A 27,250-nucleotide genomic window follows, 5' to 3' on the forward strand; every position below is an offset into this window, starting at 1 on the left:
CACCTGTTGTTGAATTTCTGGTGAAACAGAAACCTGCAAAGAACAAGAGGGTGATCAAAGAAAGTCTACATTTGAAAAGAGGAATGGATATGTTCCTAAATGTAATGAAAGCCCTTTCAGACATTCTCTGTAGTACACAAAGTGCTGGCTGTGGGAGTGTGTGGTGAGAAGTCTACCATGTTGATGACATCATGTTGTGCTCCCAAGTTGGCCTGTGATCGACCGATTCTGAAGTAGGTGCAGTTCTTGCACAAAGGGTTTCCACTATGGGAATGGTGATTCTGATAAGTGAGGGTTCTCGTTCCTATTCACCTGATGAATGAACCTCTGAAGTGGCTTTGAGTGGTTCAGGGCCTTGTGCCTAGTTAAGTTTTTTTGTTACACAACCTGAACGGGACAGCACAGTGCCAGCCGTCCCAAGGAAGCAGGAAAAAATTGTGAGGGAGACTGTTGGCTAGATGTTTACAGATAAGTGTTATGTGTGTTGACTGTTCCTTTCCACAGTAATTATGTTTCCTCACCAACTCTCTTGGAACTTTGTGTGTATATTTGGTGGGATGCAGAGATGGAACCATTAATTGTTATGGCAACAGGTGTCTTCCCCTGCTCTTTTGTTTTCTGACAAACTTAATTACATGGATGAAGGCGTTAGTGGTATCTACCTGGAGCAGAGATGCAGAGAAATGGGACACTGCTCCTTAATTTCTTCTCAGAATGTACATCTGCAGTGAACACACTGGTATGCGTGCCCGGCTGTTATCAAGGCTAAGGGCCAAACTTGATGTGATGTATTAAATTTGCATGAGTGCAATTTACATGCACACTTGGAAAAAATAGTGTAAATAGCTGTGAGTGAGCAAATTAAACTTTTTGTGTAGAGCTGATATCTTAACTTCTTTCATTCTAATTGATATCCTGACAACTGATATCCCCAGAAGCTGTTTACACTGGGAAGGAAGCTCCAATTAGCTCCAATGGATAATTCTTATCCAATGAAAACAGAAGCTGTGTGTGTACACATGTGTTCATGAGGACCATAGTGTGCATGTAACTCCCTGCCTGTGAAGGGATAGACTTGCAATGCATGTGTGTGTAACTGCATTTGTCTCTGTTACCCTTGCTTCTTCTATTCTAGCTTTCCTGTTTCGTCCCGTGTGTGTGTAAGAGAAAGGAAGAAGAAGAGGAGTTTGGATTTGATATCCCGCCTTTCACTCCCCTTCAGGAGTCTCAAAGCGGCTAACATTCTCCTTTCCCTTCCCTCCCCCACAGCAAACACTCTGTGAGGTGAGTGGGGCTGAGAGACTTCAAAGAAGTGTGACTGGCCCAAGGTCACCCAGCAGCTGCATGTGGAGGAGCGGAGACGCGAACCCGGTTCCCCAGATTACGAGACTACCGCTCTTAACCACTACACCACACTGGCTATGTTGGTTTACATTAAGAATAACTATCAATCCTAATGTAGGCCGTCCATGTGCCCACATAGATTTCCAAACAAGATTGACTATTGTAAGATATATGTTCAAATGTAGAAAGGACAGTAAGATCTTTAGATTGCTGAGTAATGGATGGCAAGTGTTTATCCTTCTATCCTTGGAGTAGAAGTCTCTCTGCAACCCTATGGGCTCACAGGATCTGTTTTAGTTGTCCATCTGTTAGTCCCCTTTAAATTTAAGAGACTAAAACCCCTTGGGATAGGGATTTATTGGTTTTTTTTGTTTGCTAACATTGTACATTGATCATGCTGTATAAAGAAAAAGTAAGCAAAGAATTTGAATGGGTGTTGGTGCTATTTTGAGAAAGTATAGATCAGAATTTCAAAACTGAGGCAGGTTTGAAAATGAGTTCATCTGGCTTGGAAAAGCTAGACCAATTATGAGCTGTGCTTAACTACCCTCAGAAGGTCAAGGTAACTTATAATTAGTTTGGCTCACTGCCAGCTGTTCTCTGTCTTTATTAAGGATAGAAATAGGAAACTCTACAGCAGACCTGAGTTGTTTGATGCCCCCTTTGCTTGGCAAAGGAGCTGTGCTCCAGGACAACAGGCTAACACTCGTATAAATACTGCTGTCTGTTGGGAAGGGTGGCTGTCAGTAAAGATGCTTGGAAAGTGACACTGCTAATCTCTTAAAATAAAGAAATACCCTCCTGCTTGGTTTTGCTGTAGGCTGTATCTCATTCTGGTTCCAAGTGAATAATTTTTAAAGGGCTAAGTTGAGTCCAGCACCAAATTCTTGTAGTTTGTGTAACTGATATATTTATAGGCTCCTGCAAGGGACAGTATATTAATGTGATGGTGTTCACATTTTTCAACCTCTGTCAAGGGACTAGATTTACACATTTCATTCCACGGGCCCATTGAAGAGAACAAAGGAGAGAGAAAACCTCCCATACTGTATTTCTTTTCATCTTTTCCCCCTTTGAACGCTGGCTTTGCATCAGTAGCTGTTAGACTGCCATGCTATCCATGACAGCGACAGCAAGTTACTGTCTGAAATAGATATACTGAGTTTCAGTGTGTCAGTTGAACAACTCATCGCCACCCAGGGCTGGCCCAAGACATTCTGGCACCTGAGGAGAACCACAAAATTACGTCCTGCTCCCTGCCAGGGAAGAAGGTGTGAGTGAATATCTACACTGGGGACAGGTGGGGAATAAATATCTACATTGGGATCTGCTTTCCCTTTGGATTCTGCTGCCTCAGGTGGTTGCCTCACCTTGCCTCATGGATGGGCCGGCCTGGTCCCCACCCCAAAAAGTGTACCATGACTTTGGACCAGAGATAGAGGAAGTTGTTCATTGCTTTAGGACATTTTCACTAGAACCTGGAAGTTTACAACTGCCAGCAATCTCTTTGTCATCAGTTTGTCAGAATCCCAGATTGCGATATTGGTCTTACCTTCCCATGTGGTGTGTTGCAGCTGGTACTTATCTGGTAACTATAATTGGCACCTGGTGGTGGCTGCAGTTTTCTGTGCCCATGGTGGCTATTCTCTGCCGTTGGAAATGCTCTTGGTGTGCACCACAAACAGAAATGACAATTTTGTAAGCCCCTGTTCAACCTGTATTGAAGCTTGCATTGTATAAAAGTTTAGGTTTTGTATTCAGCCATGTTTTATGCAGAGCAGAACCCTTGAAATGATTTAACTTGGATAAGTTAGGTCCATTAATTTTAATGGGCCTACTCTAAGCAAAACACCATTGAATGTCACTCATAGCATCCAGTCAGCTGGAAACTTGCTGAGAAGAGCTGTTGTAGGCACAAAAAAGCAGGATGGCTGCCACAAGTGCACACGACCCCGGTTTTGATTTGCTGATAAATTGTTTATTTTATGCTGTTTTAAAAACATATTTAAAGAGTGGTATAATGTGCACAGTAGGATGCCCCACTTAGCACCCTAACTACTGCATTTTACATTAGTGGTAGTTTTCAGGGCAGCCCCAAATAAAGTGTATTGTACTGATCTAAACTTGCATTGACCCGTGAATGCGCCACAGTAATTAGTCTAGCCCAGTCTACGAACAGTTGTAGCTGGTGCAGTAGCCAAAGGTGGGAAAAGGCATTGCTGGCCACTGCATCCTTCCATGCTGCCGTTAGGGAGAAAGATGTACTCTGAGTAATGCCAACTGTGGATCATGGCCTTGTGTGCAGGGCTTCTCTCTCTCTCTCTCTCTCTCTCTCTCTCTCTCTCTGTGTGTGTGTGTGTGTGTGTGTGTTTCACAGCTGGATATATGGCCACTGCCCCCTTTTCACACAAGAAGAGGATGGTGGAATAGGTAACACTCTTATCCAATGTGCTTTCAGGGAATATGAAACCTTATTTTGCCGGATCCATGCTTTTTAACATACTTAGCCTAATGGCTAATGTGAGCTCTGCTTAGGATGATTCAGTAGACTGGCAGTGTTTGCATAGAAGGAAGTCGTTGACTCTGTTGCTATGGTCACCAAATTGCTTTATGCTTTTGGATAGCAGTGAAGCAGTGGGCTGTTAACTATCTTAACTAGCTGTTGTTGGTAAACAGTGGAAGCATAATCAGAGTTGTGTGTGCAGTGATGACGCTGATTAAAAAACCCTCTAAGCATTCCAAATTCTATGCTATGAAAAACTTGAAATCTGTGACATGTATAAATTAATATAAATTGAACATATTTGCGTAGCTGCTTTGCATAGTTCGTTCAAGTCTTAGTCATGGGATGGGGGGAAAGTGGTATGCATACCTGAAGCTCTGCCTATCTGTCCTATTCATCCATCTCTTCAAATGTCTGAGACTTTGACTGACATTTGACTTTTCTAAAATCTTTTCCGTTAAAACTGACAGATGGAATTCTGAAGTAGCTGTGTTTTGCACCTGCTGCTATAGATTGTGCTTTCTCTGCACAATTCTGCCATAAAAATAGCCATTGAATGTGGTGAATGCAAAACTCTTTTGAAAATGTGTGCAATATTTTAAAAAGAATGGAAAGGGAACAAGATGGGGAGATTCTAGGTTGGATCCAAACTTTATTTTAAGACCTATTGATTTCAGTGGGGCCACTCTAACCATGGCCTAGGTTGCTTAGGGCTTACTTCTGAGTAGGTATTGATACGATAGCACTGTAAGTCTGGATCTGAGTTGCAAGTTCCTTATGAGAAACTGTAGGATAGCTATGGATTATTTTTTAAAAAGTTAAATATATCATTAGATTTTTGAAAATTTATTGTCTAAACTCTGTAGGTGTCCCCTCTGTGGGTTTTTTTGTCCCCTCACCCCTTGATGTTTGGGCAAAACCCAATAACCTTTGGAACAAGGCTTTCACATTTTAGTATCTGACAATATTGGCATGCTTTTCATGATTCTGAAGGAAGGACTACTGTAAGGCATCTGTTGGTCACTGGATTCACCCCCGCCCCCCTCTTCTGATTCCTATCTTTCAAGAAGGGCTTTGTCAAACCAGAAATGTTGTACTTATGAAAGTGCCTTACACTGAGTCAGATTACTTGTTTGTCTTGCTTGGTGTTATGTGCACCTCAAGGTCTCTGACGGTACCTGAAAAGACTTAGGATTGGATCTGGGTTATTTTGCATGCAAAGCATGTAGTCTGCTACTGAGCTGTGGCCCTTCCCAAAATGTTTAGCAGCTACCAGGGATGGATTTTGGTAATATGATGCCCTGATGACAAAATTTGTCACCTCCATTATATCTTTCTAATTTTCACAACAATTCCCTTTGGTATAGTTGCTTTTTTAATGGATTTTCTCAGTAGGTATCCATATAGTTCAGGGGTCAGAAAACTTTTTCAGCAGGGGGCCAGTCCACTGTCCTTCAGACCTTGTGGGGGTCTGGACTATATTTTGAAAAAAAATTATGAACGAATTCCTATGCCCCACAAATAACCCAGAGATGCATTTTAAATAAAAGCACACATTCTACTCATGTAAAAACACCAGGCAGTCCCCACAAATAACCCAGAGATGCATTTTAAATAAAAGGAAACATTCTACTCATATAAAAACACACTGATTCCCGGACCGTCCGTGGGTCGGACTGAGAAGGCGATTGGGCCGCATCCGGCCCCCAGGCCTTAGGTTGCCTACCCCTGATATAGGTGGTTGCTGTTTTATTTTGAGCCCCCTTGGCTCAGTGTCCTGTGCAGGAGAACCAGCCACGCCACCCTCAGTCTGGTACTGCAGCTATGGTGCACTGCATATGTGTGAATAAACTGTTTAGCTCAGTGAAAAGGAGATCAGTGGGCGCCTCAACAGCTTGCAAATACTAAAGGAAAAACCATTCTTCACATTCGTCACTGAACGAAGGTTAACAAGCTGTTGAATTTGATTATTGGGAGATGGACTTGGCGGTTGAATCAGTTGCCAAGGGAGGCTGAGGGATCCTCTGGCTGTGTCTGCCGAGAAATGGTATTCTGTGTGAGTGTAACTCTTGCAGTACACCATGCATTATATTAATTTGCTGTGTTCATTCACTTAACATATTAATGTACATAGGCTTATCTGTTCTATGGCCAATTTCTAGTATGATTTCGTGGCAACACCAAGAAACTACTTCAGGCATCACTGAGCATGTAAACAAACCCTTAAGGAATTGATTTAGAAACTGGAAAATTAAATGTAGGGCGTTTACATACATAAGCAGGAAGAGTTCTCTGTTTCCAGCAAAAGACTGAGAGGGAGTGCATATTAATTGAACCAACAAGGTATAATTTAAATCCTATGGTGTAATACTGCATCTCAGAAGGCAAATAAGGATCCCTCCCTCCTTTTAGCGGTCAGTTGTTTGGGTTAGATTTGTAATGACATTAATAACATCATAGCAGCTTGGCCAGTGACAACCAGAGGGGCCAAGACACCTTGATCTCTGATATGACAAATAGGTTTCCAAGCTTAGGACTGAATAGCTGGCTTACAGTTTCACTGTGATGGGAGGCAAATCAGAAAATTGCATCTGAGGTGCATTTGCCTATTCATATATTCACAAGTGAGGAGGTTGGTGGGGGGAAAAATTCAACCATGTCAACAATACTAACAGCCTGTCAAAGTGGATGGTCCCTTAGATAAAACCATTTCTTTTGTGTTCCTTGAAAGGATGTATGTGGTCTATGTCCAGATGGGGGCTTTATCTTGCAAACAGGTCATTCAGACCCAACTTTTCTGTGTGTGTGATTGGCACATAAGTGTCAACACTCAGTCATCATATTGATAGCTGTTCCACTGCTTGCTCTCCACACCATTGGGTGGAATTTGGCAGAAGATATCCTGGTTATGTTTTTTGTCCTCCCCCCAGTTACTTAACAAATGAATTCAACTGAAAGTGTTCTGATTTATGCAGAATTATGCCGGATTGGTACCAACAAAAAGAAATTGCGACTGCTTAGTGCTCTGAGTAGTATGTGTCTGTCTGTGGATGCTGTGAACCATCTGTAAATTAAGATAATTCACCTCTCCCAGCCTTCTCCAACTGACATTCAACTTCAGCTTTAAAGCGCCTTAGGATTGATTGTGTTGCTGAGAGCAAGGAAGGAGATCAAATGAGCTGCCTCTTGCTGCTTCCTCCTCTAAAAAAATCTCCAAGAGTCTCCTGCAGTATTGGAGAGTTTTGGGGGGAAATAAACAGCAAGAGCTGTCAAGTGGGCTTCCTGTTGCATGGAGACTCTCCCCTCTTTCTCTCTTCCCTCATGCCCTCCAACTTAAACAATAGCTCAATGGAACAGGACTTTCTCTTCTTTCCGTAAGGATATGGCAGAAAGAGGCTCAGGACTGACTTGATTTTAAAGATATTTAATATTTTAGACTTACGTTTGCTAAAGAGTGACTTGGTTTCTATAGCTTAGAGTGTAAAGATAGCCCGCAAGAGCAAAATTTAGGAAACGTGGAGCTTGAAATAAAATTACTTGAAATAAAATTACTCTGTGCCATTTCAAGAGGGCTGTTGGGTTGGGTTGGGGCATTGCTAATGACTCAGTACAGCCTGTCTCTGCCCTGATTTTGCAGTGCTACTGCTGAATTTTAGGCCCTAAAAGTTGTTCTTCATACAATGTATTGCAATTCCCCTCAGTAACAATTCTGAAAACAGCTTCTTATTGGGAGAGGGGTAGTGGAAATTTTACAGGTCACAAAAGCAAAGAACTTCTAACGTGTCTCAAATGAAGGTTAGAATTTTCATGGAGCTTTATTAGAGAATGCAAATGCTTAGATAAGAACAGTGGTCTACCATTTTTCTCCCTCTAGACCCCAGCAGGCTCCCAGTCATCTTGAAAGATATACTTCAGCTGTTTCTACAGATCTTGGCAGGTGGGACTTTCCTTGTCATCTAGAATTAAGATAAATGTCAGCTTTCCCTTCAGTCTTATTTTCAATGTCCTGTATACTTGGGCATCTTTCTCTACATTAAACAGGAGTTATATGAAATCCTTGGGCCTGGCTATAACAGTAATACTGAATCATATGTGTATTCCTTCTTATCTCTTACCTTTTTTTTAGTAGCAATTGTTTTTTACATATGAAAATGATTTTATTTGCTGCCATTTTTTAAAATGTAAGAAATAGTGAAATTTTCTTACTGGTGTTTTTATTGTGAAATTGCTTTGATATATTTGATGGGAAGGGACGCAGGTGGCGCTGTGGGTTAAACCACAGAGCCTAGGACTTGCCGATCAGAAGGTCAGCGGTTCGAATCCCCGTGACGGGGTGAGCTCCCGTTGTTCGGTCCCTGCTCCTGCCCACCTAGCAGTTTGAAAGCACCCTTAAGTGCAAGTAGATAAATAGGTACCGCTTTATAGCGGGAAGGTAAACGGCGTTTCCGTGTGCTGCTCTGGTGCTGGCTCGCCAGAGCAGCTTCGTCACGCTGGCCACGTGACCCGGAAGTGTCTGCGGACAGCGCTGGCTCCCGGCCTCTAGAGTGAGATGAGCGCACAACCCTAGAGTCTGTCAAGACTGGCCCGTACGGGCAGGGGTACCTTTACCTTTATTTGATGGGAATTGATTCAAAAATGGAATTAAATAAATAAAACACTGTTGAATTTAAGCAGAATGCCCCCAAAAAGAAATACACAATTTAGCAATTCCTGCTTTAGGCAGTCAGCATAGTAACATTTTTATTTCAGAGTCCAAAACTGCATGGATTACTTATTACCTTTTGAAAGGAAAAACTTGCTGCGTATCTTTGTTCTTTAAATTGACACATTAATTATGGAAGCAGGTTTTTTAAAACAAAAACAAAACATTTTTGTGTTGGGAATGCTTATTTGGCTTAGTGACTTTTGCCCTGGGTTCTTGTTTGTTGAAGGTTGGGGAGCATCATCCTTAATTCTACACCCTCATCCTTCTTAGTGAAGAACTCGATGCTGTCTATTATGCATATACATTATGAAAACCCTGTTAGCTTCATGGTGGTTTGTTTGAAACCTTGGGCTCTGCTTCTTCTAAAACCAACTAGACTCTGCCAAAACTGATCTTCCTCATTAGTAAAAATATCCATCTGGCTGTAGACTTCCTGGCACTGGAGATGTACCGTACATTGGATGAGCATCCGTAGTTACTGATGAGTTATTGAGCAATTCCTCAGCTGGCTTGTGTGTTTGTTGTTTACTGGCACTTGTGTGTGTATACATTAGTTAAAATGAGAGAGTGTAGATGTTAGAAAGCTGTCTTGACTTGTTTATGTATTGCTGTCACGTATCTTGAAGGAACTGTTATGGACTGCTACTTATCCGGTTGATATGCACAGTGCCATACCACTGTGTCTTGGGTGGTGGGGCAACTCCCTTCTGCTATTATGTTGGTGACAATTGCATTTGGTCTCTGCCAATTAAGTTACTGATGGAGATGGTTGGAAGCTCCTTGAGAGAATCATAAATACTATGCCATAGAGGTGGTTTGTTGGTGTGCTAATGCTAATCTGTGCAACTACCAGTACAGTTTTATAAGATTAATTGTAACACTAACCTGAGGCTGTACATTGTGTTTTATTGCTGCATCCATTTTACCAATTATTGTAAATGCATTATTTACCCAGGCAATAGTTGTTATTTCTATACTGCCCTTCATCCGAAGATCACAGGGTGGTTTACAATATGAAAAGAGAAAAATAGTTGATAGGAAATAATTGGGCTGCCCACCCCCTGTGGATGAGGTTGCACCCTCCTCCCCAAGCAGAAGCTGCATAGTTTGGGTGTGACAAAAGAGACATCTTTTGTCACTTGATAGATACAGTGGCTAGGAATGCCTTTTGCCTGCTCTGGCTATTGCACCAGCTACAACTATTCATAGACTGGGATAGCCTTCTTACTGTGGCTCATTCATTGGTGAACCCAAGTTTGGAGAACTGTAATACTTTGATGTGGGACTGCTCTGGAAGGTGCCCCGAATGTAAAATGCAGCAGTTGAGATGCTGAGTGGGGCATCCTACTGCGCACTTCTTACACAACTCTTTGAAAAGGGCCTGTGGTGGCTGCTAGCGTCCTGCCGGGCCAGGATTAAGATTTTAGTTTTCACCTTGTTGTTTAGTCGTTTCCGACTCTTCGTGACCCCATGGACCAGAGCACGCCAGGCACTCCTATCTTCCACTGCTTGGTCAGACTCATGTTTGTAGCTTCGGGAACACTGTCCAACTATCTCGTCCTCTGTCGTCCCCTTCTCCTTGTGCCCTCCACCTTTCCCAACATCAGGGTCTTTTCCAGGGAGTCTTCTCTTCTCATGAGGTGGCCAAAGTCTTGGAGCCTCAGCTTCAGGATCTGTCCTTCCAGTGAGCACTCAGGGCTGATTTCCTTAAGAATGGATAGGTTTGATCTTCTTGCAGTTCGTGGGACTCTCAAGAGTCTCCTCCAGCACCATAATTCAAAAGCATCAATTCTTTGGCGATCAGCCTTCTTTATGGTCCAGCTCTCACTTCCATACATGGAGCAGGAACCAGCAAGCCACTCCAGTATACCTGCCAAGAAAACTCCATGGACAAAGACAACAGTTTTCATCTACAAAGCCATAAACATTTGGGGACCAATTTACCTGAAATACAGTGCTTTCCACCATATCAGCCTGCTTGGTTATTAAGATAATTCAATGAGGCCCTCCTGGTTGTACTGTGACCTGCTGAGGCTCATTTAGCCAAGCTCACAGGGAGGGCCTCTGCAGTATTGGTGCCTTCTCTGAGGAGCTACTTCCCCTCTGTACTGCAACAGGCACCTACAATGATGCCATTTCAGTGCTTGCTTTATCCCCATTTATTTTATGAGGCCTTTGCTGGCCATTAACACCAGCTGGTTTATTTTTAACATTTTTGCCATTGATCTAATGGTTGCCATTTTGTATTCTGAACTGTAATTTTATTTTACTTCTGTTTTAATGTATGCCACCTTTTACTGCATGTGAAAGGCAATATTTTATTAATTAGTAACATCCTTCTGGGCACACATATCTGACACTTATCATACTGGCCAGGTTCACACATAATGTTAAGGCATGGGTTATTAAGCCATGGTGTATGGATCATCCAGACCTGATCCAGCTGCTTGACCATGGTTGTCTAACATGAACAAACCACCTAGCCATAGGTTGTACAATGGCCCCATCCAAAAGGTACAGAGCTATGAGTAAGAGAGGTTGGAAAACTCAACAGCTTACAAGGCTCAGTGGCTGCCACTGATACTTTTCCAGAAGAAGACCTTGTTTCAAACTCTGAATGGCAACCTGAGCACTTCCCTCCCATCTCTGCACAAACATTATGTAGCTTGGTCTCACTGCTGTTGTACCTCAAAGGAAGCTCAAGGGACTGCTGACCACTTTAGACAGCCTTCCTCTATAAAAGGAGTCACAATGTAGGTAAGCCTGAATAACGGAATCTCCTGATGTGTGTAAAAAATGATGTGCTGGTACTCACATTGGTGAAAGTGTTGTGGGTGCCAGCACAAAATGGCTGCCTTGGGCACCAAAAAAAGAGGTGATGGTACTCCATATGAGTACTGTTACAAAAAGATCCCTGACTGGATGCAAATGTCATGAACTCCACGTTTTTGAACTGTAATTCTTGTGGTAGTACTATGCCCAAATTGAGCTGGTGAAGAAAGTGAGATGCTATTCTTACCCTTCAGGAACTCAAATGAGCTGTTTTAAAAAAGAAGTTTTTCTGCCAGCACCTGGTAGATCATGCAATAGCCCTCCAAGATTGATTTCAAGTTATTTCTATCCCTCAGAGCTGCATACTATATACACAGAACCTTTATACTGAAAACATACCTTGTATACAGTACACAAAATTAAGGTCAAAAGGGCTTGTTTGGGGAGAAATAACTATGAATGGGTTTTGGAATATTATGTACCCTTCTTCTAAACTGGTAATTGCAACCTTTTCTTTCAAAGCTTAGATAGAAATTTCAAGATTCAGACTTGCTATGTACTCCATATAGTCTCTGGCAGTAAAGGTAAGTATATGTTATGATTAAAAAAATCATTAATAACATTTATACGCCTCTTTCCATAAAATGTCTAGGGCAGTTAAGATCATAAACTCATTTAAAAAATATATGAAAAAGCAGAGCAGCAGATAAAAATTCAAGCAGCTTGAAAACAAAAATATTTGTGATTGAGGAACCCCAATGCAGAAGAAAATTCAAGCGGAATAAAAACCAATTTTATGGGGACAAAATATATTTCACAGGCCAATAATTATGTTGCCTGGCAAGTTTCAACTTTCTAGATAGCTTCCTCCCAGGACATAACAAAATATGAGATGCTTATTCCAACACATGCAGACTATAAACCAGGGATAGCAGAGTATGGTGCCCTTCAGATGTCGATGGACTACAACTCCATCATCCTTGACCAATTACCATGTTGACTGGTGGAAGGCACCACACTAGCTATCCCTGCTGTGGTACATAAAAATTGATGACAAATATATTCAAGTACGCTCAAAGCGCACACACAATAAAAGAAAAGATACCCATGATTCCAGTGTATTTTTTGGCTACAAGCATTGTGCCTTTTTGACAGAGGTTTGCAAAGCTTAGATGGTAACCTCCCTTGAACCCAGATCCAAAGAGCATTAGACTTTAGTTTGGTGATTAGAGTAATATTGTTGATCTGTGTAGTCTGGTGGCGGCTGATGTTTTCCTACTTGTACATTATTGGCAACTACATGGTTCTTTCTTATGTTCCTGGCTGGACAACTGATACATCATAAAGAAGGAAACAAGGAGTGCTCATATTTGTAGATGATTCATAGGTGTCATGAACTATATAAAATGAGAGTTATATATAATCTACTATATACACACTTCTGTCATCTATGTAGAGTAGGGAAACAACTTATTTTTGCTATGGTTGTGGGGAAGGGATATGACTCAAGTGGGAAAAAGTCTGAGGGCAAAAAGGATGTGGGCCACCTCTAACTCATTTGTGGCTATAATTATTCTTGCGGAACATCTTGAAAAAGACTTTACTCCTGATTCCTGCTGGCCAACAGTAGTCTGGGGACTGAAGTCAAAAATTGTATTCAAGAAAGGCAAACTAAAACCTAGTGTCTTAAATAATGAACAGCAACAATATTTATGTCAGTTGCTTGAATTCTGAGTGGATATTTCGAAACATCCCAAGCATAACAGAACAAATAATATTGCATTAGGCTGGTATTTTGACAGTTCTACAGCTTAAGAGAATGCACTGTGAAGCAAATTAGCAATGAATGTTGCACCATGTGATCAAAAGTAAAGGTAAAGGACCCCTGGATGGTTAAGTCTGGTCAAAGGCGACTATGGGATGCAGCGCTCATCTCGCTTCAGGCAGAGGGAGCCGGCATTTGTCCGCAGACAGCTTTCCGGGTCATATGGTCAGTGTGACTAAACTGCTTCTGGTGCAACGGGACACAGTGATGAGTGCCAGAGCATGTGGAAACGCTGTTTACCTTCCCGCCGCTGCAGTACCTATTTATCTACTTGCACTGGTATGCTTTCGAACAGCTAGGTTGGCAGGAGCTGGGACAGAGCAACGGGAGCTCACTCTGTTGCATGGATTTGAACCGCCAACCTTCCATTCGGCAAGCCGAAGAGGCTCAGTGGTTTAGACCACAGTGCCGCCCGCTCCCATCATGTGATTACACTCTCTAACATGAGAGTTGTCTGTGTGTCACTGCGTGTCAGAGTTTTTAAAAAAGGAGTTTTAAGACCAATAAAAATATAAGAGTAGGAAACCAGTGAAATTGGTAATGACTCTAATATATGGAAAATGAAAAAGCAAGCTGAGGTAAAAAGCATTATTTATAAACAATGAATGATAGAACTACTAAAAATGAACTGTGTAGATCCATAAGTGTGGCAACTGAAGGAAAATTCTTTTGAAATTGGAATGTTGTATCTATATTTGCAGAAAAAGCATGAACTAAAACCGCTTTTTCCCCTTTTTGTTTTACCAACACCTATCCATGTCTGCAGTTTTCAATCCAAATTACTGAGCTCTCTCAGTATTTGCAATACTTGCTAAAATTGCCTCTTACCCTACAAATGCTCCTTGTAGCTATGGACACAGCTATCTTTGTTCATGCTGTAGAAACCCTCTTAGTAGGAAGCATATCAAGAACAAGATCTATTAGCAGTGGTAAGACTTAACATTTTGTCCTATTTGCATTTATTAGCATGCACTAATTATTCATAGCGATAATTACCCTTTACCAATTCACATTAATTTAGATTGCTTTTCAAAAGCAATCAAGGGGTGCATGGAGTGATCATACATCAAAGTGAATAAAGATACAGCACGTAAGAAATAGGGTGCCATTTAATGTAACAACCCATGTCAAATAACTGCCAGGTTTCTCTCTCGAGTTGTAATTATTTGAACTCAATCTGATGGTTTATACCCAAGCGCATAAGTCATATGCGTTCCACCTGAAAGCCCATTCATTGTGGAATAGTGGGGAGAAATGTCGTCTTGCTGGAGTGATAATGATGATGGCAGTGGTGAAATGATGACAATTGAAATACCAGTCAATTCGCTTTTTAAAAAGAGGACTTTTCCTTCCTGTCTGGAGTGTGTGCTCTAAAATAAATAAATGCAAACTTAATGTTCCACAGCACTGAAATAAAAACATAGTAGCACTTTGATCAAACCGTGATATTGTGCTAAGAGTATGAGAGTTTTATTTTAAATTCAGTTAGCAGCTGATTAAGTGTTGGCAACTTTCTGTGTGCGTTAGAGGCATGCACAACTGCGCATATGTGCACAACGTTCAGCACTGGAATGGGGGCAGGTTGACGCATGTGGTGACCTGGAACATAATCCCCACATAAATTGGAGGAGGGATTGCCTATACAACATACCGATTCATATGTAGCCCCAGAAATGAGACAATCTACCCTCTGTTGGACTTGGATTTTGTTTTCCATGACCTGGCTCCTAAGGAGGATATAATGTTAATTGTATAGGGAATACAGCTCCCTCAGCATTGAGTACACACCTGAGCTGAGAGCTTTGTTACAGTGCAGAGGGTATGGCTTGCTCCCCAACCCACCATTTTAAAAGTCTGAGTGCAGGATCAGTGGTACGAACTGTGAGAGGGCTAGGTTGAGGTGCTTGAATTGAAACAAGTGCTTCAAATGTGTTCAGACACGCCTCTTAAACTGAAGGAAAGACGTTCTGGCTTCATAAAGAAGAACAGGAAGTCGTGTTTTGAGTATCTACTGCGGGTGGCATCCATGTGTATGCCTTGTAAGTGTTCCCTTCCATATTAAATCTGCTGGATAATCCATGATTCTTAAGACCTTTCTGTATACAGTGGTACCTCGGGTTACATACGCTTCAGGTTACAGACTCCGCTAACCCAAAAATAGTACCTTGGGTTAAGAACTTTGCTTCAGGATGAGAACAGAAATTGCGCAGTGGCAGCGGGAGGCCCCATTAGCTAAAGTGGTGCTTCAGGTTAAGAACAGTTTCAGGTTAAGAACGGACCTCCGGAACGAATTAAGTACTTAACCCGAGGTACCACTGTACTAGGTTCTCTGCCGTGCAGAATTGAGCTAGGTTTGGAGCAATGCTGAAAACTGCTCTGGAATCCAAACACTGTTGGCTGACTCTTCTCATTTAAAAAACAGCTATTGAATTATTGGGATCAAATTGCTGACAAAAAAGAATTCTGTATAAGATTAATGGGGGGCACACTTTGCTGCTGCTGTGCCATAAACTTCAACATGCCTTTCTTCTAGATCGTAATTAACGTTATCAGGACACACATGAAAAGTACTTATTCAAACAGCACATGGTTGTAACCATGTTATTTGCTCCCACAGGAGGAAAGGATGGACATCAACTTGTATGGCTTTAAAAGACGATTAGAGAACTTGTTTGAGAATAAGGTTCTAAGTATGACTCTGAATACCAGCTTCTGGGAATACCAGCTTCAGGGAGAGGGCTGTTGCACTAGGTTCCTGCTTACAGACTTCTCATGGGCATTACTTGGTCACCGTGAGAACAGGATACTGGTCTAGATGGGCCTTTGGCCTGGTCCAACAAGACTTTCCTTTTGCTCCTTTGTGCCACTTCAGTTTTACCATTGGTATGTTTGCTGTTCTGTGTCAAAGATGGCCAACTTCTGTTTCATAGGCTTGTTTACGATTGGTGGTATGCTCTTTGCCATTTGTGAAAGGCAAAATCCTTTCTCTATTGTGGATCTTAATGCTTCTGCATGCTGGAGTGTATTTGTGTAGAAAATATATTACTCTTATCCGCCATACCCTAGAAGGAAAGGGCAGATCCTGGCTACCACAATTTTTTGGTCTCCTTGTTTACTGGATCTGGACAGACACTAAATGTGAATAAAGATTTGACATATAGGTTTGGATCCAAAGATCGTTCTCTCTCTCGTTCTCTCTCTCTCTCTTTCTCTCTCTCTCTCTCTCTCTCTCTCTCTCTGTGTGTGTGTGTGTGTGTTCACCTGTTTTCTCCAATCATCTGCATCAAACTTGTGAAGTAGGGAAAATGAGTCTTTCCCCTGCAGAAGATGAAGCATGTTCCATTTGTGTGGTGGGATAATTGAACCCAAGTCAGAGAGCTGCGTGCCCTATCCTTTTGCTATTTTTCCCAGATGAAGATTTTTGTCCTGATGTTGAGCTCTGCAGAGATAATTGCAAGAAAGTTAAATGGAATGAGATGGAAGCAGCAAAACCTCTAAACATAAATGCTGGATGAATAGCCTTAGGAAAAGGGCAAGGATCCAATTGAGCAAGCTTATGATTAAGTTAGAAATGACAGTGTAAGCAATAAAAAGAGTTTCAGAACAATAATATTCGCTGCAGTGGCTGTGATCACATTGAAAAAGGAGAACATCAGCAAGATGTACTTAGGTTAGAAGTAAAAAAGCTTGGATTGATTTTGTTCAGCTGGATGCAGATCTTCGCATGTATTATTCTAAGTGAAGAATTGCCTTCTGTAAGATTTCTGTCAAAGTTCAGTCAGCTAGGGTTAATATAGAAGAACAATCATGTTTTGGAATATTGACTAGTGTTGGCCATTTACAGAAAGTCTTAATTAATTTTTATTGTGGCTATTTCAAATTATAAATGAACCTCTTGCATCATATAAATGCCACAGGGTTTTATCGAATATAGATTTCCTAATTAATTTTGCTGGACTTGATGAGATTGTAGGTAAATTAATATAAGACCCCTTTTTAAAAGATGGCTTGAAAGCTCTAGTAATTGTTTTTATTTTTAAAACATGCAGGGAAATGTTTGACAGTCTTTGAATGGGAGCTGGTGAAAGAGCTTGAGCTCCTAATGTACTGAAATATACATGTGAGTGTGTTTTATTCTTGGTATGGTATAAGATCAATGGCCCATTTAATCCCATGACAGTCTAATCTAGCTAGTCAATGGCACTTCAGAATCTTGGGCAAAAATATCTTCTAGTTCTGTTGATCTCCTTTAACTGGAGATGCCAGCAACTGAAACAGGGATCTTATGCCAGCAGTTTATCATGAACAGAAACTTGGATAGATTTGGAATAGGAAATTGGATAGATTGAATATGCAAGACTTCGGAATTCTTAATCATGTGGCGTTTCAGTATTGGGCCATGTATATCAGCAAAAGCTCTGGATAACACGACTTCTAAATAAAGCCAATCATCCAAACCATGGTTTAGATTGGGAACAAGTTATGTGTGTGCCTTGCCCTTCCCATTCTGAAGGAATAATTTAAACCCATGGGCTGGTTTGAATGCCATGGAGAATTGTCCTCTCTCAAACTAGGAAATGATCTGCTAAGCAGGGTACATGAAGTAGGGGAGCACACATCAACACTGCTTGTTCCCAGTTTCCCAAGCCATGATTTGGAAGACTGGAGAATGTGATGTCTGAAAGCATCCTGGAAAATAGATGCTGGAAAATCACATAACTCCTGAGCGAATGGCATAATGCTGGCCAAACTTGATATGCATAACCTAAGGCCTAAGCAATAAAAACCTGTCTGCAAATGATGGCTGGTTTCCTTCCCCTCACCCCACTTCTCCAGACACCATAGCATAGCAACTAAATATGCTGGTCAGGAACTGAGATGTCAGCATCTCATTACGTGAAATGCGATAGAGATTGACAGCAGCAATGAAAGTATACTGGGCTCCATCTGGACTTTATTACGATATTTTAAAAGATGTCTCCTTCAAATCATTCTTCATTAACAGCCTGGTGAGAGAATCCCACTTAGTAGTGATTCCAGGAATAATTTTTGAAGTGGATAATGCCCTAGTTAAGTGCAATATAAGACTCTTGCATGGAAAGAACATTAAACAGACAAGAGTTGGGAAAAGTCAGCAAGATTAGAAAGGCAAAAGGAGAATTCTTGCAGTTACTGCAAAGGCTGTGGAAGATTGCTGTGGACTAATCTGACATAGGTTCTGTAGTGCCCCAAATTTGTGAGCTGGAACATCATTGCATTGAGGAGCATTTTGCAGTTAATTCAAATTGGGCATTTCAGGCTTGGATTTGGAACTTCAGTTTATCCCAGAATTAGCTATTGTGCAAAATTGTATAAAAGCCACAGCCATCCCATATTAAAGTTGAGAGTAAATATGCTAATTGGTTTGCTGCTGGAAAAGAATGTCTGTTGCACTGGTTTGTAATGCACCTAATTATTTGGTGGTGGTATTTGGCTGAATTGGTTGGACAGTGTTCTCGAAGCTACAAACATGAATCTGACCAAACTGCGGGAGGCAGTGGAAGACAGGAGTGCCTGGCGTGCTCTGGTCCATGGGGTCACGAAGAGTCGGACACGACTAAACGAGTAAACAACAACAACAACAACATTTGGCTGAATATCCCTCATACCCCAAGGTCTCTGGTTGCCAGTGGATGAGGTGCTTCAATCCACCTGCACATATCAGCAACGTGGCCTTTGGAGTTCTGCAGTGCAGCCTGCAACCTCTTATGAATTTTGTTGCGATTTCAACAGGGAAAAATGTGTGCAGGGATGTACCTTCCTTCTCAATACTGTTGTGAACTGTAGTTTCCCCCTCTTGCAGTGCAATAGCTAAGTACTATAGTGGCTCAGAGTGTCAGTGGTAAAGAAATGTCTTAGCTGAGGGCTTTCTGCTGAGGTTGGGGAGATGACCTACAAAGTGAGAGGCTAGGAAGAAAGGCTTAGTAAAAAGAGCCAGGGACCTAAGGTGGCAGCACTGATAGTCTAGAATACGAGAATTGTATGAAGGAAGGTGAAAGATAGAGTGAGAAATCTAGGTGAGAAAACGGAGAGGACATTGTGCTTGTGGAGAGGTGAGAAAGCCTGCAATTTCCACATTGACTTGAAATAAGAAACAAAAACTTTGTGTGCAAGCCCTGAACATCTTGGAAAGGTAGTTTGACAAACTAAACTGGACCACTCAATTTATTTTATGGTTCTAGAATGCAGAGCTGGAAATCCTAATAAAACATAAGAATTTGAAATTAAACAAAAGAGTTTACCTTACTTCCCTTGTTTACTTTTGAATAACTTGGGCTGTTCCCATTTTAACAAATGGAGAACCAAAGGCTAATTTTAAAAGTTGAAACCCTGATACGGAGGCAACTGAAAACACCTCCTACATCTTAGTGATTGACAGCACATTAATTAATTTTTGCAGTTATTTATATCCTGTGATTTAGAATACAACTCCTTCCAAGGCTGGTTACAAGTAACACTAAACTACATTTTCAAAAGAAACACAATCAGTATCAATCTGTAAATTTAACTGGGATCCTTCCCACAGAACAGTTGATGGTCGATAGCCCTGGGGTGAAGGAAGAGGGAAAGGCCAGCTGGAAGCGGCTCTAGGATGGTCTTTGCCTGTGTTCCTCTCTTGAATATCAGCACTAACAGCTGAAAGTCTTTTCCACACCAGTTATTTATAGTCTTGGCAGTTGCTGTTGAAAAGGCACATTATGCAATTAAACCCAATGAAAAGCAAGCTTGCAAATTTAACAGTTATTGTCCTACCACGCTCACATTTTCAGCATCCTGAGGAACTGAGAGTAGGACAATCGCAATAATCAAACCAAGGGTTGATGTGAGTTTTGAATGCCAACTTTTCATAGAGTTGGTCTATTGCTTTATCTGGTGGATCATGTTTATGCTAACCCGACTTGCTCCTGGACCAAGTAGAACCATAAAGAAGGAGAAGATCCTGGCAGGTCAACTTCTGAGGAACTTGTGTAGCGAAACATTTCTCCTTAATCAAATAAAAACATTTAATAAAACAGCAACCTGTGAGTGGCCAGTAGAGCTTGATACATGTTGATGATGATTTTGTGCAATGTAGGTGATCTAGGAAGTTATGTGGGGTAGTTGGTCTGGTTCACAGATCACATTAAACCATAGTTTAGTCAGGATCCAATGAAATAGTTCCATTAGCTCAAGGATGTTTGTCTGCACAATAGAACTTCCCCTCCCTCTGCTCATCTTTGTAGGGTTAGGAGAAACCCCAGAACAGATTTAGGGAGCACACTGGGAGAGCTGAGGGAGGGGAAGTTCTGCTGCATAGCCAGAAAGCCTTGTGCTAATGGAGCTACTTTGCTGGATACCACCCATTGTGCATCACTGTGGCTTAATGTGTTGGTGTAGGCTGCTGAAAAGTCCCTATTTTTGTTCTCACCCACTGCTGACCAAACAAACCACAAGCAGCGAACCAAGTTTTTTTTAGTTCTTGGCTCACTACTTGTGGTTTATTTGGATAGAAACAAACCACAAGTCTAGGTTCAGGTGACACAACAAGCATAGACTTATGGCATGGCCAGGAGTGGCAAAGGAGCAAAGTGAGGGCCTTAGAGTAGCATGAGCCAGTGTGCTGCTCCTTTGTGTTAAACCATAGTTAAACTATAGTTTAATGTGATGTGTGAACTAGGAAAATATCAGATTCTTTGGCAATCCCATTGTGACATATGGTACAGCAAAACCAATCCCTCTTTATGCATTTCTAGCCGCCTTTAAATATTGGTTATATATAGCTCCTGTTCTGAGAATTTCTGAACAGGTGCCAATTTAGGTGCTACTCCTGTAGAAGTGGTGGAAAAGATGCAAGGATGAACTGAAAAATTCCAGTTACATGCAAGAAGAAAATTCTGGATTTCACAATAAAACAGCTTAACTGGATTTACCTATCCAAATGATAGATAAGGAAATAAATATGCATAAACCAGGAATAGAAATTAAAATTGGCATGGGACATACTGATTCAGCAGAGAGAAGAGAATCAAACACTGCAGCTGACGTAGCAGATATAACTTGGATACAGCTAAAGGGCACTGAAGATACCTATACAATTTTTGGCTATTTCTGGTCTTCCAGCTAAGGAGTGATGTCTAAAGCGATGAATTAGCAACCATACTTTTCCATAAGGATGTTGTGGAAGAAATTGAAATGCATAAAATTGATGTATTCAACAGTCTTGGCGGAAAATGTTGGGTTATGTTGCCCCCAGTAGTCTCAATACTGATTTCTTTGCCTCCACTTCCTACCCCCCTCTTCACAATACCCTGCAAATTCCATTTTTCCATTCCTTCAGCTGTTTCATTAGAACGGAGTACCTAACTGGGCATGAGTAGCACTAGCTTCATTGAGGTGCCAACTTCATATCCTTATACTGAACAGAACTTGCATGTATGAGTGTTTCTAGACAATGTATTTACTCTGGGATTACTCAGTCTTGGTTCATTCACTACTTGGCTCCCTACTCATTGACCTGCTGTGTTTTCCCTAGAGTCCTTCCGTTGTCTTTTTAGATGATGGTGATGATGATGATGATAATAATAATACTATAAAATAAAAAGTGACATTTTAAAAGCAATGGAGAGTTATGCTATCTCCAAGTTTAGACAGTCATATAGCATTAATCACCTGATTTTTCAAAGAGGTGTGGTTTTGACATGTGCACTGATGGACCTATCACCACTTTACAAACTTTCTCTATCCTTCTCAAGCGCTCATCACTTCCTGTTCTGTTGGTAAGGAGAAAAGAAGAATCCACCCCCTTCCTTCAGGAAGGTGCCTCACACATAGTCAGACCATGGGTCTATTTAGCTCATTATTGTCTACAGTGACTGGCAGATGCTGTCCCAGCCCCACTGGGGATTGAATCTGGGACTTTCTGCTTGCAAAGAGCAGACATTCTGCCACTAAAATACATCCCCCGTCTTTGCTTGCCCTCCTCTCTAAGGAACCTACCCTGAGGACCCTTGCCCTATTGTAGAGCTCAGTTGTGCTTTTGAGTGGGGAATTTAATTTAATTAAATCAAGCCTCTACTTCTAGGATGGAGATGTGTGAAAATGTCCTTCTGCCTTCAGACGTCTTTGACTCCCACCACCCCCAGCAACTGGTTTTCTCAGGCCGATTCAGAGGTTTGGCTCTGGTGCAGCAACTGCCCAATCTAGAAGTTGTTTTGTTCTTTTTAATTAGTTGCAGTAAATTTAACAACACAAGTTATAAAGAATAGTCATAAGGAGTTGGGAGAACTTCTCTTTGCTTTAGTTCTGTATTTTGATGTGGGTTGTGGTCAGAGCTCGGCAGAAGTCTCTCTGAATCTTCTTGTTTTGGCATTTGTGCCCCACCACCTTCTGCTTTTGTTCCTGGTTTTCAGGAGCAAAATTGTTCCTCTGCAGGGAGTGCAGAACGAAGGGCATTGCCCGTTGCCCTGAAAGGGGGAAACAAATGCCACAGGTTCAAGAATGTGTTGTGTGTGGAAAAAGTACTTTTGTCTATGATAGTACTTCCTTTTTCTAAACTTAAAAAGTCATAAACATTTGTGCAGAAGAAAGGTGCTGTAGCCACCTCATCACTTTGGTTATTTTCTGTGTTCTCTGCATCCCTGTTATACAGTGTCCTTCTTGAGATACAGTGATCAGAACTGTACAGAAGGGAGATAAGAATGTGTGTTCGCTAGAAATTGATTTGGAGATGATCATTCTGCAGTAGCATGGTAGCTGTAGTAACTTAGTTCTGGAGTAGGGAAATAAATATAAGCAGCGTTCAGTGATACACCAAACATAGTCTTCACTTCCCAGCTATGCCGTGATTCTCAGTAGAGCAGCAGAAAATGCACAGTGGGGATAATTAACCAAAAGGACATGAAAGCAAAGTATTTTAGCTGATTAGTATACGCTTCAAATGATAAAGACCTGCACAGGCCATTTTTGGTTTGGAGGCATAATTTTTTTTAAGTGGGTCACTCAGTACCATCTATTAAATTTTCCCTCTGCCTCTTCTCTCCTCCGCTCAGTCTCCCTGTTTCCAACTTTAACCATTTGAAGGCATACTTTCTTTCTCATCCTCATAATTTGCTTACACTGCAGAGCCTCAGCTCGCAAACAGGGATTTTGTACTGGAGATAACCTAATCCTCTTGCAGCGAAAATACCAACCCTGTAATGTACAGTACCCTCTTTCCACTCTCGAAGATTTTCAGTCAATAATGAGGTCCTGTTAAAAGTAACTTCTTCGCAGTTTTTACACAGGATTAAGGAAAGCAATCTCAAGGGCTAAAGGAAAGCTTAAGAATGATCAAAGGCAAACACTTTTACATGGGGCTGCAAAGGTGGAAGCACTACTCTTATTCTCTTGCTATGTTACATACATTTGTTGTTCCCATAAATCCTGCCTAGCACAAATAAGGCTATACTACTCTTGCTCATTACAGGGCAATATGGATTTTATTTGGTAATGCTTTACTTGCATGGCCTTTAAGTGCTCCTGTCTTTTGGGGGCTCCAGGAATGCCTAACTTTGCTAGGCCAGCAGAATCTAAATAGAGATGGCTGCATTCTTGTTTTTTGATATCCACATAGGTGCAGCTACAGGTATTCTGTTGCATCAGCCAGATGTCTGAGAGGTGCATACCTGCCTAGCTAGCTCAGTGCTCCTGCTGTGTGGATGCCCAGGTTCTACATTAATAAAAGCTTTGTCTCTCATCTCATGTAGTCCTTGAGAGAGAATGTAGGATGTATTCAGTGTTTCTCTCTTGGCCACATCTGCACTATATTTAAAGCAGTATCACACCACTTTAACAGTCATGGCTTTGCCCAAAGAATCTTGGGACCTGTACTTTGATAATGGTGCTGAGAGTTGTTAGGAGACCTCTCTCCCCCCACAGAGCTAAAATTCCCAGAGTTCCCTGGGAAAGGGATATTGACTGTTAAACCAGTCTGGGAACTGTATCTCTGTGAGGGGAATAGGGGTCACCTAACACCAGAATGCCTGGCGTGCTCTGGTCCATGGGGTCACGAAGAGTCGGACACGACTAAACGACTAAACAACAACACCAGAATAGTGACTCGGGGTATGACTTGTATTTTTAAGCAGCTGGCTTAACTTTGACTCTCCCTGACACCCAACGCCCTGCAAGTTTAAATCCATTCTCCCAATTTTGGGATGTTAATAGCCTCCAAACATACAGTTGAAGCTGCATCACAGTGAGGATGTGTTTAAACACATTCAGTGTGTTTAAAAACAAAACCTTGCCACATCCAACTACAAGAGCTGACAGTATGTCTGAATTGAAAAGCTCTGTGCTGATATAATACTGTAGGGAGTGGGAAGATTGACCCTTGGTAATCATTGCATTCTGCTGCAGTATAGACTTCCAGCAGAGTGCTTTTCTCTGTGAGGAGCAAGAGAGCCATGTGTGCCTTTTTCAGGAAAGCTTTTAAAAAATAAAATAAAACTTTTTAAATTGTACAGCAAAGTATTTATAAAAAAAAGATTCAGAAGAACATAGCTTTCTTTTTTTTAAAAAAACCCCAAACTAATTATTGTGAACTGCATGCTCCTCTTTGGGTATTTGAGGCCGATTTCCTAAGATAAAAGGATGGAAGAATGCAAAGCTAAAAATTGCTTGTTTTTGTAATTCCCTTAGTTTATTAGGAAAAATAAACTGAACCTCCCTAACTGCAACTTAAGGCATAACAAGGACAGACAGTTGCACCTGTTAGCTCCACCTTTCCAACCTCTGTGTGCTCAGATGTAAATGGGAGACCATTTTTATCCACTGCTTGGAAGATGGGACGGTGCAGCTCCTGGGGCAGAGTTTGTGGGTGTAACCCTGCTCTTCAAAAACATGTGATCATGATTGCATGGAGCAGAAATTGTGAAAGGGTCTGGAGTGCCGGTGCCATATGGACTCCAAAATCCCTGGGGGTGGAGGGGGAAACTCCTTGGATACAAAAACATCCCAAAATATATAAAACATTGACCACTCTGCTTCTATAATGAATGCTGCTTCTGCTACTACACTGGCAGTAATCACAGTGAATTTGCATTCTGCCTTCTAGCTCGAAAGTGTATGCGCAAGAGGAAACGTCAGAAGAAGTTGGAGCCCTTCTGTGACTCCTCCTAAATAGCTTGAGAAACCAGTGTCTTAAGACAACATTCAGCCGTACTTCTGAAAAAGTGTGTAATATAGGATACTGCTTGGCACTGTGAGATTGTGGGTGCGTGGGGAAATAGGAATACTTAGTTGTCCCTTCATTTCATTATACCAGTTTCATGGATTTCTAGATCAACCACAAAAGGTGTCAAGAGACTTTCATTGCCAAGTTTTAACACTGGCAGACAGCATAGGATGGAGTCCCTGTGATACCGTGACACAATATAGAAAGAAACATTGCTTTAACACCACCCCCTTTTCTAGAGTGGGTGTTCCTTTCTGAAAGGCCCTCTGTTCTTTAGAGTCTGCTTAACTTCTGGACAGAGGCTGGAAAAGCTGCTGGTACAATTGCTTCCTCATGCTTCCTCTGGCTTTGGCTTTCTTGCTTTTGCTGGAGCCAAGATGCAGAAGCTTTCTACTTCTTTGTTTGGTTGCTTAGTCATTTGATTTGTGCCAGTACTGTGCTATGCTGCTAATGTTTAAAAAGTTACTTCATGGTTTTAAAGTAATGCTTACCCAGAGTATTTGCTTGCCGTCATTCCCCAAGTTGGCACTTCTCTTAAAACTAAAAAACGGGAGCAAATTAGTTTTGATGGATGCTAACACTCAAGAAACCAACATAAAACAGCCCATAAGTGTCTGGCCCGCACACACTACACTTGATCTTAGCCAAAAGGCCGAGAAGCGATCGCATTAGAGAAAGATTGGGTGCAGGGAGGGGGAGAATGGACCTGATATTTCCTTGACCCCCAAGGCCAAGGAACAAGAAGTAGCACTGTCATATACCAATATTTGTGGTAATTGCTGTATGCTGGTATTGCAGGTGATTAAAAAATCTTGTTATGGGAAGTTGCACTCAAAGTGTGGAACATATATATAATGGTTCCATTTTCTTAAGCTGCAGTCCTGTGCAATGGACGTAAGTCCCATTGAACACAATGAGAGTGAAGTGCTGCCAATCATGCTTAAGAGATTGAGGCAGTGCTACAGGTTCATACACACATTCTTCTTTTCTAAACCATAGTTTGCATTAATATGCATATGAATATTGTATCTGGCAAAAAGCTGATGGGAGAAATCTCGTATTAATTGACTCCTATGGAAACATAGGAGTAGTGGAGATCATTTTCAACAAGTATTCTGCCTGCCAGTAAGCTTTCAGGTGCAATATGGGGTGTGGGACAGGTAGAGATGTGACTGGATTAGCTGTGTGACTGAGTTACCATTGGGGAACTTGATCGCACAGCTGGTCCCTGAGGAAAGCAGAGGTGATGGGTGGGAACTTCAACACTGCTGGATCAGTTGCACTACCAAGTTCCCTGTGGGGAACTTGATTGCATAGTTGATCCCTGTACAAAGCAGCTTTGCCAACCCTGTGCTCAGTAAAGGGTTGCATATAGGGCCAGCAACGCCCCTTGTGCCGCGGTTCCCAGGAGCCCGACAACCAGCTGACTGTGGGGTGCTTAGGAAGTGCTGCACAAAGTTTGACAGGTGGGACAACCAAAGTGTCACTTGTCTGGTGACTGACAGGTGGGTTGTCCCACCCACCTGTTAAAGTTAGTTTTGGGGGATGGGGACAAGTGATTATTTGGCCCATTAGGCCAAAAGGTTCCCTACCCCTGAAGCATGTGTTGCTTTTGACTGTCAAAAACCCTGATAGAGTGCCTCTCCCAGCATGTATGCCCCTGGTACTCAATTAAGACATACTTGGAATTCCCAGCTAAATGGTAAAGAGGCAAAACTGGTTAGGGGATGGAAGAAATTTTCCATGGAGAGAATACCTTCCTCAGCAAAGTGCATTTGAGCCTGTCTCAGTAGATGTTTGGAAAGTTGGACATTCAAAGAAAATTTAATGAGCTAAGCTTGAAGAAAATGTAAGGGGGTCTTTGTACAT

The 27,250-nt window shown here is 41.7% G+C and overlaps 1 protein-coding gene and 1 pseudogene across 3 annotated transcripts in view; one reads left to right on the forward strand and one right to left on the reverse strand.

Moving 5' to 3' along the window:
* The window catches only part of SRGAP3 (SLIT-ROBO Rho GTPase activating protein 3), a 184,815-nt gene that overhangs the window by 20,084 nt on the left and 137,481 nt on the right, over nt 1-27,250 (forward strand). The gene's annotated exons all lie outside the window — the stretch shown is intronic.
* LOC128409669 (uncharacterized) lies at nt 25,875-26,045 on the reverse strand (annotated as a pseudogene).

This window comes from Podarcis raffonei, chromosome 2, assembly GCF_027172205.1.
Source record: "Podarcis raffonei isolate rPodRaf1 chromosome 2, rPodRaf1.pri, whole genome shotgun sequence".
Lineage (NCBI taxonomy): Eukaryota > Metazoa > Chordata > Lepidosauria > Squamata > Lacertidae > Podarcis > Podarcis raffonei.